The sequence below is a fragment of the Macaca thibetana genome, chromosome 9 (genome assembly GCF_024542745.1).
Source record: "Macaca thibetana thibetana isolate TM-01 chromosome 9, ASM2454274v1, whole genome shotgun sequence".
Classification (NCBI taxonomy): Eukaryota; Metazoa; Chordata; class Mammalia; order Primates; family Cercopithecidae; genus Macaca; species Macaca thibetana.
Genome location: NC_065586.1, coordinates 45,540,815 through 45,550,611, shown reverse-complemented (window position 1 = coordinate 45,550,611; position 9,797 = coordinate 45,540,815). Strand labels below are relative to the sequence as shown.

The following is a 9,797-nucleotide window of genomic DNA, read 5'->3' as shown; positions in this document are numbered from 1 at the left end:
GTGGAGGACTGATTGAGCCCAGGAGGTGGAGGTTGCAGCTAGCTGAGATTTTGCCACTGCACTCCAGCCTGGGCAACAGAGCGAGACCCTATCTCAAAATAAATAAATAAATAAATAAAAAGATAGATAGATAGATAGATAGATAGATAGATAGATAGATAGATAGGGTAAAGGAAGGGAATTAAAATAACCTGAAAGTGTAGAGAGATTTTATTTCTTCCTCAGATTGGGTTGTCTCTAACTAATGACAATTATGTTTCTGCCCTGGGAGGTTCAAGCCCACTCCTCTGCAGCTGGTCTGTGCTCCTGTGTTAACCCATGTATAAACATGAAGAGGCTGCTTTCCATCTCTGTGGCTCTGAGACCCCATAAGGAGAAATGCATGTGCAATTTAATGAAGAGTTGTATGTGATCCTGGTGAAATCAACATATGTTTGTTAATGGGGTTTGAGAGCCTTTGGAATTTAGCCAATGTGAACTCAGGTTAGGGCCTGTCATCCTTCCTCATCCCTCAAGGGAGGAAGTCATAGATTAAGAAGGCGAGCTTAGAGGACATCATAGGAGAGAACCTCTCCACCCTGGTCACCCACAGGGACCCTCCCAGGCTTTCTGTGTTGAACAGTGATAGCAGGGGCAGGCAGAGGGAACTTTGCCAGCCACCCTTCTGTGGGCCACTCCAGCCCTGCCTCCTCCTCTCCAGCTGAGTTGATCCCCCAGGTTTGGTATCAGTCAGGGGCTCCTCACCCTGGTGAAGGGGGAAAAGCGGCACAACCCTTGGTCATGCAGGTGGACTGAGTTGCAAGTGGGCTGCCTTTCTAAATTTTAGATTCGGGGGCACATGTGCATATTTGTGTCATGGATATATTGTGTACTGGTGGGGATTGGGCTTCTAGTGTACCCATCACCCAGATACTGAAAATTGTTTCCAATAGGTAGTCTTTCAGCCCTCATCCCCCTCTCACCCCTTCCTGTTTCGGAGTCCACAGCCTCTCTTATTTCCATCCTTATGTCGATATATACGTATTGTTTAGTTCCCACTTATAAGCGAGAACATGCAGTATTTGTTTTTTTGTTTCTGAGTTAGTTCACTTAGGATAATGGCCTCCACCTCCATCATGTTGCTGCAAAGAACATAATTTCAATTTTTATGGTTGCATAATATTCCATAGTGCATATATACCATATTTTATTTATCTGGTCAACCAATGATGGACACTTAGATTGGTTCTATGACTTTGCTATTGTGAATAGTGCTGAGATAAATGTAAAAGTATAGGTGTCTTTTTTATATAATGGCTTCTTTTCCTTTGGCTCGATACCCAGTAATTGGATTACTGAGTAACATGGTAGTTCTATTTTTAGTTCTTTGAAAAATCTCCAAGCTGATTTCCATAGACATTGAATTAATTTACATTCCCACCATCAGTGTATGAATGTTTCATTTTCTCTACATCCACACCTACATCTGTTGTTTTTTAACTTTTTAAAAATAGTCATTCTGACTGGTGTAAGATGATATTTCAGTGTGGTGTTAATTTGCCTTTCTCTAATAATTAGTGATGTTGAGAATTTTTTCATGTGTTTGCTGCTTTTGAGAAATGTGTGTTCATATCCTTTGCTCAGTTTTTAATGGAGTTGCTTGCTTTTTCTGTTTAGTTGTTTGACTTCCTTATATACTCTGGATATTACTCCTTTGTTGGCAGCATAATTTGCAAATATTTTCTCCCATTCTGTAATTGTAAGTGTATTCTGAGTTTCTTATATTTTGAAGTCTACTTCTCTAGCAAGATTAAGGAAATTTTCCTGAATTATTCCCCTAGATATGTTTTCCAGTTTGCTTACTTTTTCTTCTTCTCTCTCAGGAATGTCTATAAGTTATAGATTTGGTGAAAATCCCATATTTCTTTGTTCTTTTTTAAAATTCATTTTTCTATATTTTTGTCTGTGTTAGCAAAAGACCAATCTTCAAGATCTGAAAATTTTTTCTTCTGCTTGGATCATTAAAGCTTTTAACTGTATTTTGGAATTAAGTGTATTTTTTATTTCCAGAAGTTCTGTTGTTGTTGTTGTTGTTGTTGTTGTTTTAAAGGTATTTATCTCTTCCTTCATTTCCCGGTTTTCATGGTTTCTTTGTGTTAGTTTTCAATTTTCTCTAGGTTCTCATTGACCTTCCCTGCAATCCGTACTTTTAGTTCTTTATCTGTAATTTTGGGGTTTTCTTTTTTGTTGGGGTTCTTTGCTAGAGACCTAGTGTCATTATTGAATGTTGTTGCAACATTCAGATCTTTCATGGTGCTGGAATTTTTACACTGGTTCCTTCTCATCTGGAGGAGCTGACACTTCTTATATTCAAATTTATTTTCATTTATGTGGGATATTTTCTCTGTTATCTCCCCCTTCCCCCACCTTGAGGGTGTCACTGTAGAGTTTGTTGGTAGGGGTTTTGGACTTCCTCCTGCAGCCCTGTGCACTTCTGTTTTATATTGGGCCATGCAGTTCAACCTGCAGGCCAGTAGGTGGCACTTACAAATAAGAGCTGGCTTACTTGACTTATATATCACTCACCTCTTTCCTGTGTTAGGGAGCCCCTTTTCGGTCCATAGGGGTCCCAGCTCGGCAGACTTTACTCTCCTCTCCTGTCTGTGATTCCTGTCATGTCTCTGGTGAATTTCAGCGTGCTCTCTTAAAGGATCTATTTGAAGTGTTAGTATTTATTCACTGTTTTGATGCCTGAGAGGTGCTCACTAACTACTAGCTGGGGCATAAGCCCATGGGTATATTTGACCTTTGCTCACTGAGGTGCTCTCTATTGTTTCAGGTGATGGACTGGACAGTGGAATGCCAGGTGCCCTGAGCTTCCTGCTCAGAGTAGATTGGGAGGGTGGAAGAGAGGATGCAGCTGGGCAGAGCTGGAACCCTGGCATTCCCACGAATACCCCCAGTGATAAGCACAGGCACCAGCCCTGATGGGGGTGGCTGGGGGAGCGCCTGATGAAATGCACAGAGGTCTCTGTGGTGGGATGAGGGGGCTGCACTGGCTCCATGTCCTAGATAGGCAGGAATGCAATCAGCTTCCCTATCACACCCCTGTTCTGGGGCTGGTGTGTCTCAGTTCAGATGCACACTGTGGTCTATCTCCAGGCCACAGTGTGGCTGAGAGACATGAAAAATGCCTGTCCTGTGTGCCTCTCTGCAGGAATGGCTTCAGGGTAGAAGATCTTCACTCAGACCAATGCAGGCAGTTGTATGGCGCGCCTGTTCTCCAATGTGGTGATGTTCTCCATGTGGTAATGCCGCTGCCTCATGGGGAGACGGGGAACGGCTCTGCCTATCAGCCATGTGGGTGGGAGTCATCATGGTGGTGTTGGCTGCTTGGGTGGGCCCAAACTCAGGCCCAAGGAGGAGTCAGGTGCCAGCGATGTTGGACTGGGCTAGGTAATTCCCAAACTCCCACACTTCTCAACGACCCACTAGATGGCATGTAGGAGTCCTGATGTGGCTGGACCAGGATCCAGCCAGCCCAGAGTTCAGGTGCTGGCTGTGATAGGGAGGGGTGGGCTGGTCCCCTGGAGCCTGAGAACAGATCACAGGACTCTGGGGTCTGGGCATTCCCAAGGGCTCCAGGCCACAGCTGCAATGTTCAGGCATAGCAGGGTGGCTGTGCTGTGCACTTTTCACTCAGGAAGGCAGGACCCTTCAGCTGGGGCAATGAGCGATGGCAGTTGTTGGGCTCATGGCCCACTCGCACTTCTCTCCCAAAGCTGGATTTTGCTGTTAGGAGCTCAGGAAGGTACTTGAACTTCCTGTTCCCTCCCTGGCCTGGGGCAGCAGAGGCAAGCCTGTGGTGGAAAGGGTTAATGGGCAGCCTCTGGGGGTTGGGCTCTCAGAAGAACACTGAGCTGTGGCTGTCATGCTCAGGCAGGGGTGGGCGGTGGCACTGGCAGCCTGTCACCAAAGCAGGCAAGTCCCGTTTGGCAGAGAGGAGCAGCAGTGGGAAGCCATGCAGAGCATCGTCCACCCACTCCTCCTTACCACAGCTGCGGTATCTGTCTTTGGGGCACACAAAAGTGCCCAGTTCCCCTCCATGGCGGGCAGCAGTGGCTGCACCAGGCAGATCAGGGATGAAAAGCCTGTGGGATCCATGTAGGCTTGAACAGTGCCTCTGCACCATCTCCAGCAGGCTCCCTGTGTTCATCTGGAGGCCCGGGGGCTCCCTGTGGCTAGGATTGCAAAGGTCCATGGTGGAGGTGTGAAATTTCAGGGTTCTCTCACTCACTCACCTCTTCCCTGTGTTACGGAGCCCTTTGTGGCTCCTTGGGGGTCCCAGCTCGGCAGGCTTCCCTCTCCTCTGCTGTCTGATTCCTGTCATGTTTCTGGTGAATTTCAGTGTGCTCTCCTAGAGGATCTATTTGAAGTGTTAGTATTTACTCACTATTTTGATGCCTGAGAGGTGCCAACTAACTACTTCTACTCCTGGGCTGCCATTGTTCCATTGCTCCTCCTCGGAGGGGTGCAGCATACTTTCAGAAAACAAGTCTCACATCAGAGCTCCTTATTCCTTACTTTTGACTATAAGAACACACATTTCTGAGAGTCTACTGGATGTCACGTAAAGCACCCCTGTAGAGCTGGAATGAGCCAGAGCAGGTGAGGCTATGAGTAGCCCCACGTGGAACAACAAAGCTCACACGAAGCCAGGGCACTTCTCGCCCCTGGGATGGCACAGAGAAGGTCCAGGCCTTCAGGGACACTGCAGGCCTCCATTGGTCATTCAGGGACCTCAATATGCAGGGGAAGCTCTGCCAGGCAAGAGCATTCTTTTGAGATCAGCTTCCAGTCAGCCAGACAGAAGCAGCAGGGCTAGGCTGGGTGACAGGCACGTGCACCTGCCACTGCCATGAGCTCAGACACAGCCCGCTGAGCTGCAGGGGAGGCTACAATTTAGTAGCCGTGTATCCAAGAAGGAGTTGGGGATAGATTTGTGGACAGTGCCCAGTCCCTGCTAGCATGCCAATCACTGAGGGCAAGGACCCTGGAGCTTTAGCTCTCTTACTGGTTTCCCCAGCCTACTAGGGAAGGCTCCCTTGATGGCAAGACTCTGGTGGGACTTTTGGAGGCAAATGTGCACACCTGGTCTGCACACCTGTATTAGCTGAACCTCTTATAGAGGCTTGGAAACAGACTGGAGAGGAAAATGTACATGTAGAAGGTTTATTTTGTTAGGGAGTCCTCTGGGGGAGCACCACGGTGAGGGAGAGAATAAAGGCAGGAACCAGACCCACATAGGATGTGCTACAGCGAACATCTCCAATCAATGGGAAAATAAATGGCTATTTATTTGTAGGAAAGTGTTATTTAAGGCACTTTTCTTGCGGTCCTGAAACTCCAACTGTCAACCCACAAGCCCTAGCAAAGAGGCATGGAGGTGATTGGGACAGGGATTGCCTAGTGACAAGGTGAGCCCTTAGATCCCCCACCCCGCACCCACCACCAGGGGCTCGAGCCTCCGTGAGAGGAGGCATCAGGTGGGTCGAAGTGTAGGAAAGTGTAGGAGGGCTGGGCTGGGCTTTAGCAGCTGAGTCTTCTGACTCTAGCCCAGAGCCCTGTACAGTTCCCCAGGGTGCCCCCTTCCGCAGTCGGGAGCTGAACCACCAGGCCCTCCCAGACGGCTGCTTCACGGTGAAGCTGCCTTAGTGCAGCACTCTGATCATTTATCATTAAAGTGGGCACAGCCAGAACTCCCAGAGCTCAATGGGGCCTTGATACATCCTAAGCGTCTACTCTGTGCTAGACCCTTGGTCCTAGGAGGTGGGGACGTCACATCAGAACACTGGGGAGTTTTGTCAACTTTGTTTTATGCTCCTTGGGGATGTGCGCTGATCGCCACGGGTGAATTGTTTTAGACTCACTAATATTTTGTGAGCTTGGCTTGCTTTCTTCACATTGGATAGATTAGGAAATTACAGGTCTGAGAATTTATAGCAACTTGCTTAACATCCCACAACTTTTAAGTGGAAGAACCAGGAGTCAATGCAGAGCAGCTGTCTGCAGAGGTGTACTGGGCACTCGGTTCCTGTCCCCAAATGCAGAACCTGCAACCAGGAGTGGGGATATGGGGGAAGTATCCACCCACCTCTCACAGAGGCTCACAGCCTAGAGCATGTCCCCAGCCTCCTGCCAGGTCATCACTGGAGCCTGAATGAAACCCTCCACCTGGCTGGCCAGTAGACCCAGCTCTGGGCTGGGGCGAGGCTCCCTCACCACTGCTGGTTGGGTGGACTGTCCTCCTGGCTGGCCTGGGCTATTCCTGAGCTTGCTGCTCAGCCCCTCCCTCCAATCCCTCAGCTCAGGTCTCCAAGCCTGGGCTAGTGGCTTGGACTCTTTGAAGCCAGGAGCCTCCCCCAGACTCCCACCAGGCATGGCTGCAGGACTCCTCTGCATGCACACATACACAACCACACATCCATAAGCCTGTGTTGAAGCTTGTGGGCCTACACAAAGCTGTGGTCTTCATGCAGTTCCCCTGACCCCTTTTGTGAACACCAGAATTCCCTGAGTAGGCCCAGCATGTAGAGGGAGACAGCGTGGCAGAAGGGAACTCCATGTCTCACCAGGATCCCTGATAGGCTCAGCATGTAGAGGGAGACAGCGTGGCAGAAGGGAACTCCATGTCTCACCAGGATTCCCTGAGTAGGCCCAGCATGTAGAGGGAGACAGCGTGGCAGAAGGGAACTCCATGTCTCACCAGGATTCCCTGAGTAGGCCAGCATGTAGAGGGAGACAGCGTGGCAGAAGGGAGTCTCACCAGGATTCCCTGAGTAGGCTCAGCATGTAGAGGGAGACAGCGTGGCAGAAGGGAACTCCATGTCTCACCAGGATTCCCTGAGTAGGCCAGCATGTAGAGGGAGGCCAGAAGGGAACTCCATGCAGGATTAGTAGGCCCAGCAGTAGAGGGAGACAGCGTGGCAGAAGGGAACTCCATGTCTCACAGGATTCCCTGAGTAGGCTCAGCATGTAGAGGGAGACAGCGTCAGAAGGGAACTCCATGTCTCACCAGGATTCCCTGAGTAGGCCCAGCATGTAGAGGGAGAGCGTGGCAGAAGGGAACTCCATGTCCCCCTGAGTAGGCCCAGCATGTAGAGGGAGACAGAGGGGCAGAAGGGAACTCTGTGTCTCAAGCACTGCCTAGTGTTTCTGCCTGTGCCGTGCTGGGTTATTTGCATACCTGGTCAGGTATCTATTGAAGTATTCATTCTGTTTTGTGTTCTCCCTGTTTTTTTTTTTTTTTTTTTATGGTATTGAGATTTTTTTATTTACCTACCTTCCTGCTTTCTTTTAACATTATAAACATTATTTAAACATTATAAACCAAATTACTCTCTTTTTGACCCAGGGTTGTGATAGGAACCATCTCGTTACAAAGTAGTGGCCAATCTATGCCTGCTTTTATGCTTTTCTGGCCCTTCTCAACCTCTGGCTGTCACTTCTCTGTTCTTTCTCAGTTGTCCTTAACAGTATATTCTAACCCCTGTAAAACAGGGACTGAAAGTACCAACCTCATTGTTATGAGGTTTAAGAGAAGGCCCAGCACTAAGCCAAGCTCTCAGGAAAATTGAAACAGTTCCTCCTTGCCCTTCAGTACAGCTCCTTCTGTCAGGGGCTGAGGAACCACTGAACCTGTAAACCGAGCACACGGTATAAGTCCACAGGCCAGGTGAAGGCCTAGATGGTAAAGTACATGGGCTTTGTGACTCCACTACCAACTTCAGGCTAAGGGAGGACTGACTTAGTGAGCAGTTCCAAGACCACTGAGCTCACAGTTCCCTGTGGCTGTCTCCCTTACACCTCCACTGTGACCAGGGCTTGAGGAGGGGCCTCTCAGTTCCCCTGACACACTTGGAATAGTATGAGGGTGCAAGTGAAGCCAAAAACCGAGTGACCAGCCCTGAGGAGTCGATGGGGGATGCTGACAAACCAGTCACAAAATTGGTGCTATTTGCTCTTAAGAAGGAGAGGCAGAGCCTGGGCAAGAACAGCAGCTGGAAGGTGAAACACAGGTCTGACTCTCAGTAGTGGTAGTGATCACACATGAAGGGGCCATCAGGGGACATGTCCCAGGTACTGGGCCTGCTTCTCAGTCAGCTTGGTCAATTTCACGTTCAGCTTGCCCAGGTGGGCTTCAGCCACTGCCTCATCCAGCTTCTTGGGCAGGACGTGAACCCCGATGGGGTACTTCTCTGGGTGGGTTCACAGCTCAATCTGTGCAGTCACCTGGTTGATGAAGGAGTCACTCGTCACAAAGCCAGGGTGGCCCATGGCACAACCCAGGCTGACCAGCTGACCCTCAGCCAGCAGGATGGTGCGGCGCCCATTCTTCAGCCAGTACCCGGCCACCTGGTGCTTGATGGTCACCTTCTCCAAGTGTTCTCACTGAGCCACTTGACATCGATCTCCACATCAAAGCGTCCAGTGTTACACATGATGGCATCATCCTTCACCTGTTCAAAGTGCTGGCCAAGGACGATGTTGACACAGCCTGTGGTGGTGATAAAGGTGTTGCCCTCCTGACACGCTTCGTCCATGGTGGTCGCCTCATAGCCCTCCATGGCAGCCTGCAGTGCATTGACAGGGTCGATCTTGGTGATGATGACGTGGGCCCCAAAACCCCACAGGCCTGGACACAGCCCTGGCCAATGTTGCTGTAGCCTGCTACCACTGCTACCTTGCTGGCAATCATCACCTCTGTGGTCCACTTGATGCCATCTATGAGGGACTCCCAGCAGCCACAGAGCTTGTCAAACTTGCTCTTGGTGATGGAGTCATTGACATTGATGGCAGGCACCTTCAGGATCCCACTGACCAGCATCCTGTGTGGGTTGTGGACCCCAGTCTTGGTCTCCTTGGAAGTGCCTCAGATGCCCAGCAAGAGCTGTGAGTACTTCATGTGGAAGAGGTTGGTGAGGTCGTTGCCATCCTCCAGAATAATGTTGAGGGCCCGTCCTTGAATTACAGTGACTGCTCGATGCACCAGAGGTACTCCTTATCCTTTCGCCCTTCCAGGCATGTACTGGAATGCCAGCCTTGGTAATGGCAGTCAACACATGGTCCTGGGTGAGGAAGATGTTGCTGCTGGGGCACCCAGGTTGATGAGGGTCTCAATGTGGATGACGGTCTCCATGGTCGTGTGCAGGCAGCTGGGCGATGCGGGTGCCCTCTAGTGGCTTGGAGGCTGAGCACAGCTCTGGCATGTGCATCAGGCCTGGCATCTCATTCTCCACAATGTTCAGGGCCTTGTGTATCCAGGAGGCCAGGCCAATGTCAGTAACTTTGTAGGGCAGTTTGTCAGACAGGCTGGCGACGCTTGTGATGGAGACGGGTGAAGGGGCCTGGGCCTTGGTTTGAGGACAGGCACTTGGCAGGTGGCTTTGGGCAGGGTCTCTGTGTGTGTGTGTGTGTGTGTGTGTGCGCGCGCGTGCGTGCGTGCACACGTTTGTTTTCTATTTTACATTTCAAGCAGATAGCCAGGCCCTTGATATTGCACAGGTACTTGCAGTGTGTATTAGCCAGAGTTATCCAGAGAAATAGATCCAACAGGATATATACAGGTATATGTAAGAGGAGATTTATTATAGGAATTGCCCCATGTGGTTATGGAGACCGAGAAGTCCCGCAGTTTGCTATCTGCAAGCTACAGAAACAAGAATGTCAGTGGTGTGACTCAGTCTGAGTCTGAAGGCCCAAGAATTAGAGGGGCGGGGGTGTGGCAATGGTGTAAGTCCAATGCTATGACCTGAAAG

The 9,797-nt window shown here is 49.8% G+C and overlaps 1 pseudogene; it reads right to left on the bottom strand.

Moving 5' to 3' along the window:
• Window positions 1-8,066: 8,066 nt before the first annotated feature.
• LOC126962616 (adenosylhomocysteinase-like) lies at window positions 8,067-9,368 on the bottom strand (annotated as a pseudogene).
• Window positions 9,369-9,797: the final 429 nt, after the last annotated feature.